Here is an 18,486-nt window from a genome sequence, read left to right on the forward strand (position 1 = left end):
CTTTCATTTCTTCTGTCAGTAAGGCTTTACCTCAATAATTAGGCGTCGTTTCTGTGGTTTATTTCATGACGCTGCGAGCGTCTAGACTACAGAGCGTCCAACAGGAGAATGATAAGATAAAGCTATCCCTGTAACAGGCCGTGGAGGCGCATAGGTTGTGAGACGTCGACGCTGCCACATTTTCTAGACAATCGGCTCACAGATGGCGGTGATGTTGCCAGCCTTACTAGCCGGCAACTCTTTACCCCCCAGAAAGATTCCTGGTACTCATTTCTGTTATAGGCTGAGTCGACCCCAGAGCCATAGTGCGGCTGGAAGGATTAGGACATGGCCTCATCAGGAATCGCACCCGTGACCTTCCGGTGTGTAGCGTAGTGCCTCAAGCAACTACGCTACCGCGTGCTCCCGTCTCTCCGCAGTAACAATTCGAATTGCTTAATGAATTTTCGTGGAACGCGATATTGGACAGTTACACTAAAATATGTGAAGCGTTCCAAGGTTGGTCCAAAGCGGACAATAACGGACATTTTACCTCAAGCCGTACGTTTGTTTCTGCTTGCATCTCCTGCGCAAATCTCTCAATGTCATCGACACGAAGAAAACTGAAGCGCATGTTTTGTGTCCAATTCCTGGACGTGTCACAGTTTCCGAGATAAACACGAGGGAGGGTCAGTAAACAGGCCACAAATGAAAGTAACACAACTGGAATGAAGGTAGTAGGTTTTCTGTTTGCCACTAGGTAGCAGCACAGTCCAGATTCATGACAGTCTAGGTAGCAGACGCGCATGCGTATGTTCTGAGGCTGGTTTCAGTGGTCAAAATGGCGACCGTTGTTGAGGTATATACTACCGAAGAACAGCGTTCTCTTGTGCGTTTTCTCCTTTGTAGGAAAAATGACCCAATGCAAAGGATTTCATAAAGAAATGTTTCCTGTTTACGGTGGGAAGTGTTTCTCGCCTAAAGCAGTTCACAACTGGGTCGAGAAATTCTCTCAAGGACATTCGAAAGTCTCAGACGATGCCCGACCGGGAGCGGAAGTGGCTGAGACAACAGTCATGACTTCTACTCCACGGATTTCGGCGCACTGGTAAAACAAAGGGACAAGTGGCGGAGGCTATGTCGAGAACTAAATGATTTACCCAGGCTCGAATATCACAAGTTTTACGTTTTATATGCAATTGTGGCCTATTTACTGACTCTCGTAAACAAGAGGGAACAAATGCATCACAATCCGCACTCTGCACTTCCATTTCCCCTCTTGTTTCATTCTCAGTTTCAGAGAGTGTGACGTGGTTAGCAAATCAGATTGTTATTCAAGAGCTCTATGATGACTGATGAATTATAAGGGATTTCGAAGGAGGCATTCCTGACCTAATCAAGGTATTTATCCTGGAATTTTCCAGGAGGAACTGAGCAAAATCTCGAAAATTCTCATTCAGCATAGGCAATGTGGTCTCAGGGGTTCGAAACGAGGCTCTTACCGCCACATCCACCTGCTCGGTAATGTAGTGAGCTGTAGAGATATGAAAGCAAGCATAATGAAATATTTTGACCCCAGGAAGTTGGGTTAAGCCAATTTGGGGGATAGCTGAATCTCGACCCAGATACCAGTTACTCTGAGTCATGTTTTTTCTTGGTTTTACTCTGACCCTCCAGGTAAATTCCAGTGCTGTACCTCTGATTATGACACTAAAACTTCCTTCCACAAACGCTTTATACTCTGAATATTCAGAACGGACACGATACACCGAAATGAAAGGTTGTTTCGCTTCTTCCTGTGCTTAACTAATTAAACACTACACCATGAACACGTATGGGGGAGTGGATGTATAGATCCACATTTTCTTGACCTCGTCACTAGTTGGAGGTGAGTTGTCAGTTTCACGCCCAGGACTCTTTGCCCCCGAGGAAAGAGCCCCCCGATACCCATTGGATATAAATTTATATGGACCCCAGAACCGGTCTCGACAACGTGGAGAAGAGAAAATTCTTGGCACTACCGGGACTCGAACTCCGACCCCTCGGTCGTCCAACCTGTAGCCAGTCGCTATACCGACCTAGTACATAACTTAAGGTGCATACTGCATGTGAACGCTTGACAGTTTGTTGCTATGGCAACCCTAAATTGCACAATGACAGTGCATGAATATTAGCACTAAGAGGGTTTTATTGACCCGCTGATTGCGACTGTTTTAGTAACTGCAGCTCGCGTCCCGTTTGCTATGATCTGAGATATTTAAGAATTGATGACGGCCCCTGTTGTAAGGAAAGGTTTTTTTTTTGTGGCTGCTATGTTTGAATAGCGGGGGGTCCGACCTTGGTGGGAATTTGACCGCCCTCACCTTGTCTCTCTCTCTCTCGTCTCATTAGACCCCGCAACACTCCTGCAGGTCGCAGAGCAGTGACGGAATGGTCACATGGAGCAGTGGTCGCATGGGTGGTTGGGCCTCAGAGCGGTGACAACGAAGATTCCTGTCTTCTGGACTTGACGCCGTGTAGTATGGTAGATCATCATTGGAAGCACATCCCATATAGTAACTCTCGGATCTCCCCAGGGTTTCAATCTTAAAATGGCGTCCAAAATATTTCGTGGTTCATGAGGAAAATTGTAATCTTGAAGTAAATTCTCCCTCGTCACCGTCAGCAATATTTATGGGCATGCCTGGGAGCCGGTTTTACCTTAACTTGTTAATTCACAATGGTTTCAATTTATGAGGCTGCGAGCTCCTGGAATTCTTGGCTACTGCCTTGAGTCTCTCCGGGAAAATGACGATGGCGCGACACACGACGGAGTTATGAAACCAGGACTCTGTATAAATGTGCTTACATCTCATGTCGACTTTTAAAAGTCTCTGTGTTTATGTATTTGCTATGATTTTCCGATTCAAGGGTAATCATTTCTGTCCGCAGCATTACGCTTCTGATATCATAAGTAAAAGTAAAGCTATCCATGTAACAGGCCGTGAAGGCCCATAGGGTAGTGAGACGTTGAGGCTCCCACATTACCTTGACAGTCGGCTCAAACAGCCGCCTTACGCGGCCTTACGCGCCGGCTGCGCTTCACTCCCCAAGAAAATTATGTACTTAATTCCTGGTACTCATTTCTGTTAGAGGCTGAGTAAACCCCAGGGCCTAGTGCGGTCGGAAGGATTAGGTCACTTGAAAAAGATCCAATGACCTCATCGGGACTTGAACCCGCGACCTTCCAGCTTGTAGCATAGTACCTTGACCACTACACTACCGCGTACCCCTCTGATATGATAATAGAAATCAATTTTGTTCCCTGTGAGGTAGGAACTGAATTCTTTAATACAGTTAACAATAATTACGGGCTTCAAATTGTAAAGGTTCTTATTATTATTATCAAAACCGGTCTTCAATTGAATTCGAATCTTGGCTGGAACGCTGAAGTTCTTAGGGTTTCAGTCAGTTCCCAGGAAAATCCTTGATAATACGTGAAGTCAGGTGACAACTGCTGCCTTCCACAAGCCTCCCACTTCCACTGACTGCTGTCAGCATCTCAGTATATAGCGTCAGTCGGTAGGGTGACTACTGAATAATGGATTCAAAAGAATTTTGAAGAAAGCGGCAGTAGCTTGATCCAGGTACTATCACGGGGTTTTCCCAAAGGGACTGAGGAAGACTGCGAAAATCTTCATGATAGCCGGAGTACAGGTCGATATTCGAACCAAGCACTTTCCGAATGCTGCCCAGAGCTTTTTCGCTACACCATCATGCTAATACTGTACACTAGAGACAGAGCCGTCATAGCTCAGTCGGTATGGCGACGGGATGGACGGCCGGGGTTCGATTCCCAACAGGAGCAGAAGTTTGTTCCTGTTCCGCAGTAACCAGACCGCTTTTGGGCCCGCCCTGCCTCCGGTCAAATGGTTACAGGAGGCTCTTTTTTTGTTGGACAAAGCGACTGGGGCTTGAAGCTTATCACTCACCTCCATCTAGTTCTAAGATCAAGAATGGTGGAGCTATGCCTCCACTCCCCTATACGTAATTATGGCGTGGTGGTTAAATAATTAAGCACAGGGACAATTTATCTTGTGTCTATCTATGGCTGTACAGCCCTTGTGGACCTTGGCCGCTTTTACAGTTTCTTAATCTACACACAGTTGGTGGGACTCTTTGGATCGGGGATCAGCCCGTCGCAAGGCCACTACCTACACAGACATCCATGTCTGGAGTGGGATTCGAACCCACGACGCCAGTGTTCGAGCGGGCGAAGACGGTTCATGCCTTAGACCGCGCGGCCACCGTGATCGGTTTATCTTGTGGCTGACCCAAAGACGGTATACCAGCGGCACATTCTTCCAGTGATGATGACATTTCCAGTCCAGGAACCAAAACAAAGCATTAAACCGGACCATCCGTCTCTACGGGAATTTCTGCTTTTGTGTCGTCAGATGAGGTTAGGTTGTTGCGCAAGCGCGGCTGTACAACTGGGCTGCGCGTGGGTTGGAGGACATCACCTTGCCTGCCCCCACTCCTCTCAGCTGTCAGGGCAACATTTCCTAGTCTTACTTCATTTTAATGAAACCCACACTCGGCCCTCGGGGCGGTTTCTCAATGGGCTGCAGCGACAGAATTGTCTTCCCTGTTCTAGGCTCACGGTGTTGTTACCTGCTGGGTCTTTGCACCGTGTGGACGTCAGCAGTGCCACCGACGTTTCGGGAGTACATTCCACTTCAGTTTCAGGTTCCATAGTGGAGGCAACGCTCTCAACATTCACACAGTGCAATGATTCACAGAAGAAGTAACACCACATTGCGTCCCGTCTGTCTAAAATGTAAGCCTGTAAGGATGTTTCACCCCTTGTCTCTGTACTAATCAACACGCCATGAATACGTATGGAGGAATGGAGGTGTATTTCCACATATACTTCACGCCGACAATACTTGGAAGTAACTGGTAAGGTTAAGCAAAGACAAGAGATTCTTCTCCTCTCCACAACTTCAACCCAGCCCCCTGTGCAATGGGTACCGGGGGCTCCTTCCTTGCGAGTAAAGCGGCCGGGGCGTGAAGCTATCTAGTGCCTAGGTCAAGTGGAGCTATACCTCCACTCCCTCGTACGACTTCGAGATGTGGCGCCCAACCAAGCGCGGGGAGAACTCTTAGGTTCTACCTTGCTCATTGAATAGGAGGCTGGGTGGACCTCAGCGCCGGTCTGGAAGTGTGAAGACGCGACACGTCAATTATTCCTGATGGACATCGAACCCTCATTTCTTGGTCATCCAGTCCATAACCTAGTTACTAGAGTCACTGAGCTTTAGGGTAAAAATGTGCTCTAGAAATCGATTTCCAAAACGCCCCCTTACCCCCCTCCCAACCACCTATATACACACGTGTAGTGTATGTGATGCAAAATCACGATTCACCTTTTAACGGCTCTGATTCTTTTCTTCTTCTTCTTCCTCTTCTTCCTCTTTTTCTCGTTTGTTTGCACGCGTCGCACGCGCCTTGTTCAGTCACTCAACCGGCTCCCTTGCTGTTTAGGTCTTTTTGAAAAGGACCCACTAACAATAGGTCGTAGCTACCAGTGCGTAGTTCGCGGCCAACCACACTGCCTAATCCACACAGTTACTTTCTTTCCATAACCCTTGCAGAAGCTTCCTTCCCGGTCATTTCTCTACATCACCAGCCTTTTCTCTTCCTCATGCCTCACAATTTCTTCCTTCGCGGTAGCGTAGTTGGTTGAGGCACTGTGCTACAAGCCGAAAGGTCGCGGGTTCAGTTACCGATGAGGTCATTAGATTTTTCAATTGACCTAATCCTTCCAGCCGCACTATGTCACTGGGGTCTACTCAGCCTTTAACAGAAATGAGTATCAGGAATCTTCCTGGGTGGTTAAAGGCGGCCGGCGCGTAAAGCTGACAACCTCACCACCATCTATGAGCTGAATGTCCAAAAAATGTGGGAGCCTCGACGTCTCACAATCCTGTGGTCCTCCACGATCTCTCATAGGGGTAGCTTTAGCTTTACCTTATATCTTTCTAATCCTGAAAGTGCCAAGTGTCGAAAATTTTGACCTTCACAAAGAATCCTATATCGTAAAGTACGCGACACTTTTTGGCATTTTGTATGTGCTGCCCCGTCTAGAAATATTTAAGAATATCTTTCCTGTGTTTACAGGTATCAGTTTCTGTGTGTGTGTGTGTGTGTGTGACGGTTAGATGAAAGCTCTGAATTTATGCAAGTTTGGGTTGCCATAGCAACGAATTCTTTAGTGTTATGTGGCAAATTGTATGATCGTAAGTTATGTAGTAGGTCACGAACCAGCGAGAGAGCACTTTTTTCCTCTAGTGTATCACGTCTATTCTGTGAGCATTGATACATTCTGGTATGGGCACGTGATGTATGGCATGCCTTACAAAGGAGACTTTTTACGATTGGCCAATTCCGCGTATTATTCGTATGAGATAACGTTAAATGTCGGCCTCGACCTATCATTCGGTAACAGGTAGGACTGAAAATGAATACAGGAGAAAGTAGGGGAAGTTAGCAGTACGAAAGCGCATGTTAACGACTGGCGAGACATCCTGACGAATCTTCAACTGGCGATAACACAAATTCTCCTGTGACTGGAGATAATCTCTGATAACGTAAAGAACTCCTTGAATAGAATTCATCACTAAAGAGACAAATTCTCTGTAGGGCACCAACAAAACAACATAATTTTCACACATAATTTTCTTTTAAATTCACTTAGTGGGGGGGGGGAGTCCAACTGGGTCTCTCGGCACGGCGGCCACTGATTGGCCTATTGTACATGCCCCAGGTGATTATCATGATGGAGAATTTGGTGGAATAAAGATTGGAAGGGGAAACCGAAGTACTCGGGAGAAACCCCGCCGCAGCGCCACTTTGTGCACCACAGATCCCACTTGACCAGGCCCGGGACCGAACCCGGGCCGCAGCGGTGGGAAGCCAGCGACTAACCGCTTGAGCTACACTGGACGCAGTTGCAGTTCTCTGACTCGCGCCGCAATAGTGGGAGTCCCTTTAGTGACGACTATTCTGATAGTACTCTGATTTTAACAAGAGTAGTCGTGAAAGTGTGCATGCACATATGTGCTGGGCCTCATGTATTTGGAGTTTTTTAATGTTCTTTAATTTGTGTCTTAACTCCCACAGATGATCTGTTCAGTGCTTTGTATATATAAACTATCTTGTGTTGGTACAGGTGTCCGGAGATACGGACAAGTTCCGTCGATTGGGCCCAACTGAGTAGATTCCGCCTGAATACGGAGACAGAAGTCAGTCTCCGAAACGCTGTTTGTTTTAAATAAAAACGGGACGATGGATAATGTCCAGAAACATAATACTTGTATTCATATGCCACCGTCACAAACTTTTAGCTATAATTCCATGACGTTAGTTAAGTTGGAGCGGCCTCTGTAGTCTAGGGGTTACGTTCCCACCTCATGACTCAAGGCACGCGGGTTCAAACCCGGCGGAGGTCATGGAATTTTTAAGGGCGGAAAAATTCAGGGAACAAGCCCTCCGGGAGGGACTTTAAGCCGTGGGTCCAGTATCGCAGATTTACGGCACGTAAAAGATGCTCATGTCTCTAGGAGACCTCTGAGCAAAATTAGGCAAGTTTCCCGCCCAAGTAGTTTCCAATGCCTCTGGTAGATGGGGGAAATATCGGGTACCGAGGGCCGACTTCGTTGGCTGAACGGGGCTGATAGCACGCACCAGTACCGTTAGGGTATGGCGACTGGTAGAATATCAAAGGGGGACGTACAATAGACTATTAGTCGCGGTGCATGGGGAAACCCACCCCCTCCAATAATAATAATAATAATAATAATAATAATAATAATAATAATAATAACCCTTAAGTTGGAGGAAACTCCAAGGTTACATAGGCAGAGTGCACGGAAGGTGGCCACTGAGACCCAAGGATAGGGACTAAGGCAATGCAGCCTTATAGAGGGCTAACAGGCATGGTTGACAGAATAACGGCCTTTTTCTGGGCCACATAATATTTATCAGCACTTTGCACAATTCTCTCCCGATGATGAAGGCGCAATGTCCCTCCGAAACGTCGTGTATCCGCCTACAAGAATACACGGTGTCACAGCCAAGAAGAGAGCAATCTGAGTGGTCACCACCACGAGAATATCGAAACTTAAACATAAGATTAAATTAATTATGCGGTTCAGTTTGCAGCTCCGTCAGTATAGCGTCGGATTGTAGGTAGGGTGAGTGACGCACCGTGAACTGGAAAGGATCTGGAGTGAATCCTCAGCCGGGAAGCTGGTGCCCCAGCTGAGACTCGAGCTGAGCATCTCAGGAACACGAGTGAAGAACTTTACCGCTACACCAGCCGGATCGGTAATTGTCGTCACGTGGGAAATATATACGATATGAAGACCGCAATATTGTTTGGGATTAGGCAGTACAGTCGAGCAGTAACGGCAGGTATAAAGAAGCCAGCAAAAGAGAGGGAAAAAATAAAAGATTAAAAACGAGTAAAAGGGAGAGAGAAGAAAAGACGTAAGTGTGCTGTAACATGCACTGACAGAAGATAGCGGCAAAGCTGTAGGGACCAACGGACGGTAAATTTGCTACGGAACAGCAAACGTAAACTTTGCGTTTGAAGTCCATGACGTAACAGTGACAGAGCGTTTAAGCCAGACGAAGGACATTATATAGTTCACGTGACGGCCGGTAGAGCGGCAACCTCTGCCTCCATGTGGCACGCATTCCGACGCATTCATCTGCCAGAACTGGATTACTCTTGTACTGTACCACTTTCTGGCAGAAGTCTGTTTCGTCTGAAGATGACTGATTTCTGGGATATCACGCAGTATATTCTTGTAGACAGTTACAGGTTCGGAAATACCCGCCGCCTCCATCTTCAAGGTAGAACACTCCGTTGCGTCGCACCCCAAAGACACTAATCGTCTATGCACAGATAATGCAGGAAGTAATAAATTTCAGTGGTGTAAAAAGAGCACAAAACTCTGGAAGATATTGTCTCTCCACAGCAACACAGGAAGCCTCATCACTTGTTTATAAGCTTTAAGATTATTCGTTTCTTGCCGTGGGGTGAGACTGAGTCCACTCGGTAAGTCAGCCACTGATTGGCCTATTGTACCAGCCCCGGCTGATAGATGATGAGTGTGGAGCAGTCGGTGGAATGAGAATTGGCAGGGGAAACGGAAGTATTCTGAGAAAACCTGCCCCAGTGCCACTTTATACACAAATCCCACACGCCCTGACCTGGGCTAGAACCCGGGAAGCCGGCGACTAACTGCCTGAGCTATGGTACGGCCTTTCGTATTATTAACTTCCCCTGCTTTCTCCCATGTTCCTATCAAGTCTCAAATGTTACTGAATGATGCATGGAGGCCAACGATTAACGTCATCTCCCACTAATAACACGCACAAATATGCAACCGAAAACGGTCTCATTTATATATTATACTACATTTAAAATAAGATAAAGGTAAAGTTGCACCTGAGCTTCATTAGTCAAGTACTGTGACGTAAAGACATGAGGGAAAGTGGAAGTATAGCTCAAACATTCTTGACTTCGGCAGTAGATGGAGATGAATGGCTAGCTTCACGCCCCTGCCGCTTTACCCTGAGGGAAACTTGTATCTTCATTAATATGTACTTATAGAATAGACACGGTGGACTGAAACAGAAGACTGCTCGTTCGTTCGTGACCAACTGCATAATATACGTTCGCACAACTTGTGAACGCTCGAATATCCGTTGCTGTGATAAACTGACCTAGGGCACTTTCAGTAATTTCAGAGCTTTCATCACATAGAGACATTTTGAGCCTACTTTCGTTATTTCGGAAAAACAAAAGGCTTACGAGATCACCATGCTGTCCGTGTGTCTCTCTGTATTATTCCCTCTAATTCCTGAAAGCCACAGTAGTGAAGCTCTGTGTGTCAGTATGTGTATCACCTTACCTCTGCTAGTCAACGGCCCGGTAAAAGAATTGTTTTAGCGTCGTTTTCTATGTGGTCCGTGTCGTATGAAAGGAAAGTAGACGATTAGTTCCTCCCAGAGCTTCTTGTTTTATACATAGAGAGAGAGAGAGCGCTTAGGCAGCTTGGTCACTGTCATGAATGCGGTTTAAAATTGTAATATTATGCCTCGCACATTGGGCTACATGTTGTGTTGCATGAGGACCAAAGTGGGTCAGTCCCACAATATTTACATCTGCTATGGAACGTATCCTTGGGGCACGCGGCGGCGTCGTTGGTTCAGGCACCATGCTACAAGCAGGAAGGACGCGTGTTCGATTCCCGACGAAGTCATTGGATTTTTTAATTGACGTAATCCTTCCAGACCCACTATTTCCCTGGGGTCCACTCAGCCTCTAACAGAAACGAGTACCAGAAATCTTCCTGGGGGGTAAAGGGAGACCGGCGCGTAAGACTGACGACCTCATATCCATCTGTGAGCCGATTATCTAGAAAATATGGAAGCCTCGACGTCTCACAACCCTCTGGGCCTCCACGGCCTGTTACAAGGGTAGCTTTACCTTTTTAACCTTCTGGAACCTATTCTTCACATAACGTACACCTAACTACGCCGTTACGGGGTTCCTAAACCCATTTTTAGGTTCACACATTTCAAGACATAAATTTATTACTGCTTCGTCCAGAATTGTGGATAGAACAAGAAAGAACAGACCGGGTTGGCGTGGAGGCAGCGCCCTAGATTCATATTCGTGAAGTGTCCGGTTCGAATCTCGTTGTGAACATCGGCTAACTTGATTTGAGATTTTTCGTGGGATTTCTCTGTGCATTGATACAAAGGTCGGTAGGTATGGGTCCTGGATTGCGTCACTTCCGCTACCTTCCAGACCATTCCTAATTCATCACTAACTTCTCCTGACATCCGAAGTTGACAGCGTCGTAACATGAACTGCCAAAATGACACTGTTCGTGTGCCTAATCAAGTGCCTTTTGCCACGAGGACTTATGAGAGAGTGGAGGTATAGCTCCTCGCATTCTTAGGCTTGAGTGCTCCAGCCGTTCCACTCCAGAGGAAAGAAATCTCAGTGCTAGTGGTGTCCTATCACACTACACTCCGGCATATCTCGCATCTCGCTTCAGTAGGCTAATTGAGATATAGACCCGTAATATTGTCACGGGGTCCGGATTGGATATTGGATTTACTGATCATTTTCTCTTTCCAAAAACAGAGATGCCATGTATGCGAAGATAGAGGGGTGGATAGAAGAGACCAGAAGACGTAAGAAGATGCTGGATGAACTTGGGGACAGAAGAGGATATTTTTATTTGAAGGAGAAAGCTCTAGATCGCATCAAGTGGAGGAACTGTTTTGGAAGAGACTGTGGACCTGTCGTCTGACAGATTACTGATGATGATGATTATACGCACGACTAAGAACTACAAGCAGTTACAGCGCCATCACTAATCTCCACAATTCACAAATCACCACAGCACTCGCTAAGCCTTTTCCAGCCGTTCTCTGATAATGGTTACTAATAATGGAGATTCTTGAGCTTTCACCCTCAAGTCCTCTCAGAATGGCGGCTCCCTTCAAATTTTTCTTTTACTTCGCAGCCTCCCATACAGAACACTCGTCTTCCTTCTACACCTTTGCAAGTACCGAGCAGAAAACACCGTTTCGAACAGTATCTTTATTGCATGCATATATCCTTTGCAGCGGGAAGTTGTTTAACGACCCGTTGCCTAGAAACGGCTCTGATATATTTGCTTTTCTCGCTGTCGTTTCATAACGGCTCTACACGCTCCACTATACAATTCGGTAATTTATTTTTTATGTATGTGTTTAAATAAACTTGGTATTTCTTCAGGCTCCCCCATCAACATGGCGCTGTTCTTGTCATACCGTTCGCTGTCTCCTGCACTGAGCACAGCCGGGTTATTCAGTCCCGTATGTTTAACGACACTTTCAGTAACTTCGAATACATAGTGTCGAATGATTGTATTACCACAGAAAAATGAATTAGGAAAGCTATGAAAGCAGACAGAAAGAAAACAAATTCCGTCGCTTTAGTCCGCAAGCTAACTATACCGACCGAGCGACCGTCGCTTGTCGGCGAAGTTAGTGCCAACTTTTGCGGATAGAGGGTGTCGCGTGGTCAGCGCAACGAATCCCTACGGACGTTAATCTCGGTTTTCTAGACTGGAGCCGCTATTTCCTTGAAACAGCTCCTCAATTACCCTCATGAAGCTGAGTGAAACCCGTTGCAGACCCACTACTTCTCAGAAAAAATCCGATAGGGCCGGGAATCGAACCTGGGACCTCTGGATCTGTAGCCAGGAACTCTTACCACTAGACCACAGAGGCGGTCAAGGAAGCAAACAGTAGTAGCCTAATTCAGGGTATTCTCCGGCCATATTTCTGGACTGATTGAGGAAAACCACGAATGATTTCAGGATAATCGGTGTTCGGGCTGAGATTCGAACCAGACACTTTCTGAATGAAGATTTTAGAGCGTTATAGGCTAAGCCAACGCAATCGGTACTTTGAAACGGAGTTGACACAACATTTGTACTCTAGGTACGAGAAATTTGTTAGTATGGGGTGAGACGTGACACTAGTGGGGCTCTCATATGGTAGGTGAATGTGGAGCAGTCTGCGGAGTGAGAACTGGCAGGGGAAGCCAATGTAGATGGAGAATACCTGTGCCAATGCATTTGTTCACCACAAATCCCATATGACTTAATGTGGTTATCGAACCTGGGCAAGCAAGCGGTCTACCACCTCAACTACGTCACGGCCTTTACTATCTTCCGTATTCTGTAACTAGCCAAGTGTCAGGGTAGTGCCCAAGTTAAAACTCGACTATATGATAGTGTGCTGCGTGACTATGGCTCTCTGCCTTCTCAGTGGGGGGGTGTGATTATGAAGCAATGGTGGAATGGTGATTAGCAAGGAAAACTAGGAGAAACTCAGAAAAATGCCGCTTGAATGCCGCTTCGTGCAGCATAAGTCTCACCTGTTATCATCCATACTGAAACAAGGCTCCAACATAGCCTAAACACTTGAGGTAAGGCACGGTCAAATTTGAACATATAATTTTAATAAAATAATCCCGTACCAAGAAATATGAAGGCGGTGGAATTATATGGTGGCGATCAAAGAAAGAAAATGGGCCCCAGGGGCGGTAAAGTAGCAGGTAGAAACCATCTGTTTCTGTAATTTAAAATGTATTAATTATATCTCAGTTTAACAAATGTAAACCCTAAATTAACAGGAGCTTTTGTGAAACGGTACAAATGTCTGTGATGATTCTAAACGTTTTGATGATTATGTATGCGTGTACCTTGTTATTTCTGGGGGGGAGATCCCTCCCCCCCCCCGGCGTTAAGTTTATAGTGTTGCGGGAAATGCTTTTGTTCCCTACTCACTCTTTAATGTATTTATAATCAGTCCGAGTCGCATGAAACGCAGTGAGAATGGTGGCAGCACTGAGCTTGCAAGTGTTGCAAGTGTAGCAGTAGCGAAAATGTTACAAACTTCAAAGGCCCAGCGAGATTCTTCTTTGCTTCAGTTTTACTTTTTCTAAATGAGCATGTTTCTTTATTAAGGGGAATAAAATAGCTTGAAGCATAAGAATTTTACAAAACTGAAGAAAGGGGTTATTAAAGACAGATCCAAAATTAATATAAAATATAAAAAGTAAAGTTTACCCCTGTGCTTAACTAACTACTCCATGAAGGCGTATGGGGGAGTTATATAATCCACGTTTTCTTGACCTCGGCACTAGTTGGAGGTGAGTGATCAGATTCACGCCTCTGCCGCTTTACCCCCTGGAAAGACCCACCGATATTCATTGTATAAAAGGTTGGCTGGGTCCCAGGGACAGTCTGGACGACATGGAGAAATTAAAATTCTTGCCAGCACCGCGAGCTCGAACTGCGACCCCTCGGTCGTCCAGCCCGTAGCCAGTCGCTATACCGAATACGCTATCCCGGCTCCCCAAAATGAATATAAGCTTCACGAATGTAATTCTAAACCCTTCTCAGAATTGTCACTCTTTTCGTCGAAGAGGAGACCCCATTTCAGAACACGTAATGTCTCAGAACAAAAATATAGGCATGGGTTCCGGCAGGGCCTGAAATCAAGAATGACTGTGCTGGCGAAGCCCAGCAAACTGCTCTACCTTAGGTATAAAGCGCTTTAACGGCACGTCTTACCGTAAGTAGGCAACCACAAAAGTTAAAGTGGTCTCTGTAAGAGGCCGTGGAGGCCCATAGGGTTGTGAGACGTCGAAATTTGAATTTAGGGCCTTCCGAATGAGACACAGTAGTTCTGCCCATTCGATTACCTTTTTAGATTGTTTGGTTAGAGGGTTAAATTGTTCATCGCCCCTACGTAAACTTTATAACTTATCACCATCAACTAAACAGGGTAAGTCGTATGATTCCCTTCTCTCCACGAATATTCACCTCCATGAAGATCTCAGATGCCATACATTTGTATGAAGCTTGCGGGTGTATTTTCTTTTCCTTGATGTCTATTGCAGTGTATGTTTTGGTATTATGTTTCTTCTCATCGCGTTTGTTTGTTTGCCGATTATTCTGTTAGCTTTAATGCGCTGATGATTGGGAACACTCGTAAAACTTCCTGTTATTTTGTTTCTGCGTAACCTACAGGCCGGTAACATTTGCCTCCCTGTTGCATTTGTTCTTAGTCACCAGCTCCCAAGGGTGAACTTCAGCTCCGGAGGATATTTCTTGGGGGGAGGGGGGTAGCTGCGAATATGTTGAATAAGCAGTGGTGGAGTGTTCCTAGGAGATTTCCCACCAGCTTTGAGGTTCAGTGGAGGACAAACAACCCCTCAAGCAAAGAAAATAGCATGTTACGAAATGTTAACATTTCATCGGGAATCGAACCCGAGACCTGCAAGCTTGTAGTATGTGCTTCAACCAACTACGCTACTGATGCTATCAGAAACGGGCAGAAAGTTTTAGTTTTTAAATGTGAGGGGAGGTTCTGATTGTGAGCTTTGGGTACGCGTCAGAGGATCTAGTTCCAGTGACGTTCTCAAGATGGGCTCAAGGGGAGTCTAGTGACGGGGGGTTCTGAAACCGGTGATGAATCTTCTGGTTCTGAAAGGGGAAGGTCATGTTGAGCAGCTCAAAGAATTACGTTGTTGGCTTCTCCACAACTACTTTCTTCCATAGATTTAGAAGTAGCTACTTATCTGCCGCTCACAGTGGCCGCGGCGATCGAAGGGATGAACCGTCTTCGCCCGCTCGAACACTGAGATCGAATCCCACTGGAGGTGTGGCTGTCTGTGTTTGTGTTGTTCTGTGTGCAGGTAGCGGCCTTGCGACGGGCTGATACCCCGTCCAAAGGGTCCTACCGAGTGTACGTAGGCCAAGGTCCAAAGGGCTGTAGAGCCATAGAGAGATAGTTATCTAGTTACTCAGTGCAGTAGTTTAATGCGTAAATATATGAGTAGGTTTGTGTCTCACTGGTTTAAACTGGGACGCTTTTATAGTTTAATTGCTTCATAATATTTGTCATTTTATGTTGTCGATAATCTCTTCGCTCTCGCCGACAATATGATCGTTAGTTCGAATCTCACTCAAACGGTGGGTGTCTGCCTGTCTTTCCTGGATTTGTGTTGACCTGTGTAGGTAGCTGCCTTACGACAGGGCTGATCCCCCGTCCAAGGACTACTACAGTTGTCTGTAAGATTCAAGGCTTCATAATTAATTCTACATAGAAACAGGTCGGAGAGAGTGTAACCCGTCAAGGAAGTAGGAAAAGAAGAAAGGAATAACAATACAAACAAACAAACAAACTCCGTGGCTTTAGTCCCGGAATCCAGAGGCAGTACGCTAGGTTTCTACCCTTCCTTCAATATTCTAAACATAATACAGAGTTTCGCAGATTGAAACTCTTTCTGTCTTCAGGTGAAAATGTGGCAAAATAACTATTCCTTTGTGTTCGTTAAAAAAAACGGATATTTTTCACTAGAGGTCAGTGAATTGAGACAATCCTTATTGACGAAGGCAGCTGAGTAGCCGGCCCCTCTGGCTCTTCGCCTGAGAACGGAGGCAGGTCCCTCAGGAACACTAGACTGAAGGATGCAGTCCACAATCCAGAGAATCCAAAGCTTAATATCATCTGAAGAGTACTATAACGTCGCGTACTCCAAGCGATGTTTCGGAGTAACCACCAGGAACAGCGGCTACCGTAGTCTAGGGGTAACGTTCGCACCTCGTGACTCAAGGTACGCGGGTTCAAACCCGGCGGAGGTCGTGGAATTTTTAAGGGCGGAAAAATTCAGGGAACAAGTCCTCCGGGAGGGACTTTAAGCCGTGGGTCCCGTGTCGTAGCTTTACGGCACGTAAAAGAACCTCATGTCCCAAGGGGACCTCTGAGCCAAATTCAAGACATTTCCCGCCCAACAGTAGTCTCTAACGCCTCTGGTAGATGGGGGAAGCATCGAGATACCGCTGAGCCAGTAGAGGCCGAACTCGCTGGCTGAGTCGGGACTGATGGCACGCACCAGTACCGGTAGGGTATAGAGATTGGTAGAATATTATAGGGTGACTCACAATGGAGCAATATATGGTCTAAGTGCATGGGGAAACCCACCCTCTCCAATAAACAACAACAACAACAACAACAACAAACAACCACCAGGAACAGCAAAAATAAATTAAGGAATTGTAGTGTACGGGCAATTTAATATGTCAGAATAACTTAGTAGGTCATGCGTCTACTTGGCCACTTGCGGCCACGTTACAGGTGGGAATTTTATTGTAGAGAACCCTCTTAAGTTTTTTTTATTTAACTCCAATAATTATACAAACTATCCATTAAATGTGGATAATAAGTACATTTTATGGCTAATTTACATATAGCAAAAGGAAAAAGAGGCTCTAAGTTTAAGAGTACTATTTTCCGGGGGGGGGGGTTACGAGGTAAGAAACTATCCCTGTAACAGGCCGTGGAGGCCCGTAGGGTTGTGAGACGTTGAGGCACCCACATTTTCTAAAAAATCGTCTCACAGATGGCGGTGAGGTTGTCAGCCTTACGCTCCGACCACCCTTTACCCCGAGAAGATTCCTGGTACTCTTTTCTGATAGAGGCTCAGTTGACCCCAAGGCGATAGTGCGTCTGGAAGGATTAAGTAAATTGAAAAATTCAACCTCATAGGAAATCGAACCCGCGACCTTCCAGCTTGTAGCATAGTGCCTTAACCAACTACTCTATCGTGTGTCCCAACAGTGACATGTAGTTATTTTAATGTTTTATTTCTCGTTTCAAACAGTAATTTAATTTCTAATTGGCATGGATGTCTGTGTGCATTTAATCTGTGCTTGTGTTGTCTTGTGTGTAGGTAGCGACCTTGCGACCGACTGATCCCCCGTCCAAGGAGTCCACTAACTGTTCATAAGGTTACGAAACTGAAGAAGTTGCCACGGCCCAACAAAGGGCTCTAGAGCCGCTGACGAATGAATGGATGAATAAGATAGACATATTGGCAGTAAATTCTTTTATGAATCTGTTCTCTTTTCCCATTTCTTAATAGCACTCTGTTTATTTAAGTATAATTAGAATGACCAAGTCAAGGAGGATGAGGTGGGAAGGGCATGTAGCACGAATGGGGCGAAGCGGAATGTATATAGGATATTGGTGTGAAAGCCAGAAAGAAAGAAACCACTGTGAAGACCAAGGCGTAGGTGGGTGGTCAATATTAAAATGGATCTTAAGAGGTATGGATTGGATTGATCTGGCTCAGGATAGGGACCGGTGGAGCGCTCTTGTGAACACAGTAATAAACCTTCGGGTTCCATAAAATGCTGGGAAGTTCTTGAGTAGCTGCAGAATTATCAGCTCCTCAAGAAGGGCTAAGTTCACATTAGTAAGTAAGTAAGTAAGTAAGTCTGTTTATTTACTTATGCCTCAATTTACGACTGACAATGTGTACTCACTAAGTCCTGGAAGCGCAGGTATCTCGTAACCTGTGCAAGATTTGAAGTTATCAAGCCGACTCTGAAGGCCGCGCCATAGCTCAAGCTGTTAGTCGCTGGCTTTCCACTGCGGCGGCCCGGGTTCGATCCCGGGTGTGGTCAAGTGGGATTTGTGGTGGACAAAGAGGGGCAGGTTTTCTCCGAGTACTTCGGTTTCCCCTGCCAATCTTCATTCCACCAATTGCTCCACAGTCACCCTCACCTGTTATGTGGGGCTGGTACAATAGGCCAGAACTGGCCCAGTACAAGGGACTTAGTCCCACCCCACTAGCAATAGAAGAAACCCGACCCTGAAGATCACTGTCTGCTAGACCCTGCCGTCAGGGGAACATGTTATCTCTATGTTCAGCATGTTACTCCAAAATATAATTATCTACCAGGCTACACGGTATCACATCGCCGAAGAGTGCAGCAATCTCTATTCAGTAGTCTGTTTCATGTAGCAAAGGTGTCTTTGATGTTCCATTTAACAAGAACCGACCGTTTATTTCATTTATCATGATCAATAAAT

At 45.9% G+C, this 18,486-nt stretch overlaps 1 protein-coding gene across 2 annotated transcripts in view; it reads right to left on the minus strand.

Moving 5' to 3' along the window:
- LOC111868277 (early growth response protein 1) overlaps positions 1–18,486 on the minus strand; it is a 90,046-nt gene that overhangs the window by 70,481 nt on the left and 1,079 nt on the right. The window lies entirely within an intron of this gene.

The sequence above is a fragment of the Cryptotermes secundus genome, unplaced genomic scaffold (genome assembly GCF_002891405.2).
Source record: "Cryptotermes secundus unplaced genomic scaffold, Csec_1.0 scaffold966, whole genome shotgun sequence".
Classification (NCBI taxonomy): Eukaryota; Metazoa; Arthropoda; class Insecta; order Blattodea; family Kalotermitidae; genus Cryptotermes; species Cryptotermes secundus.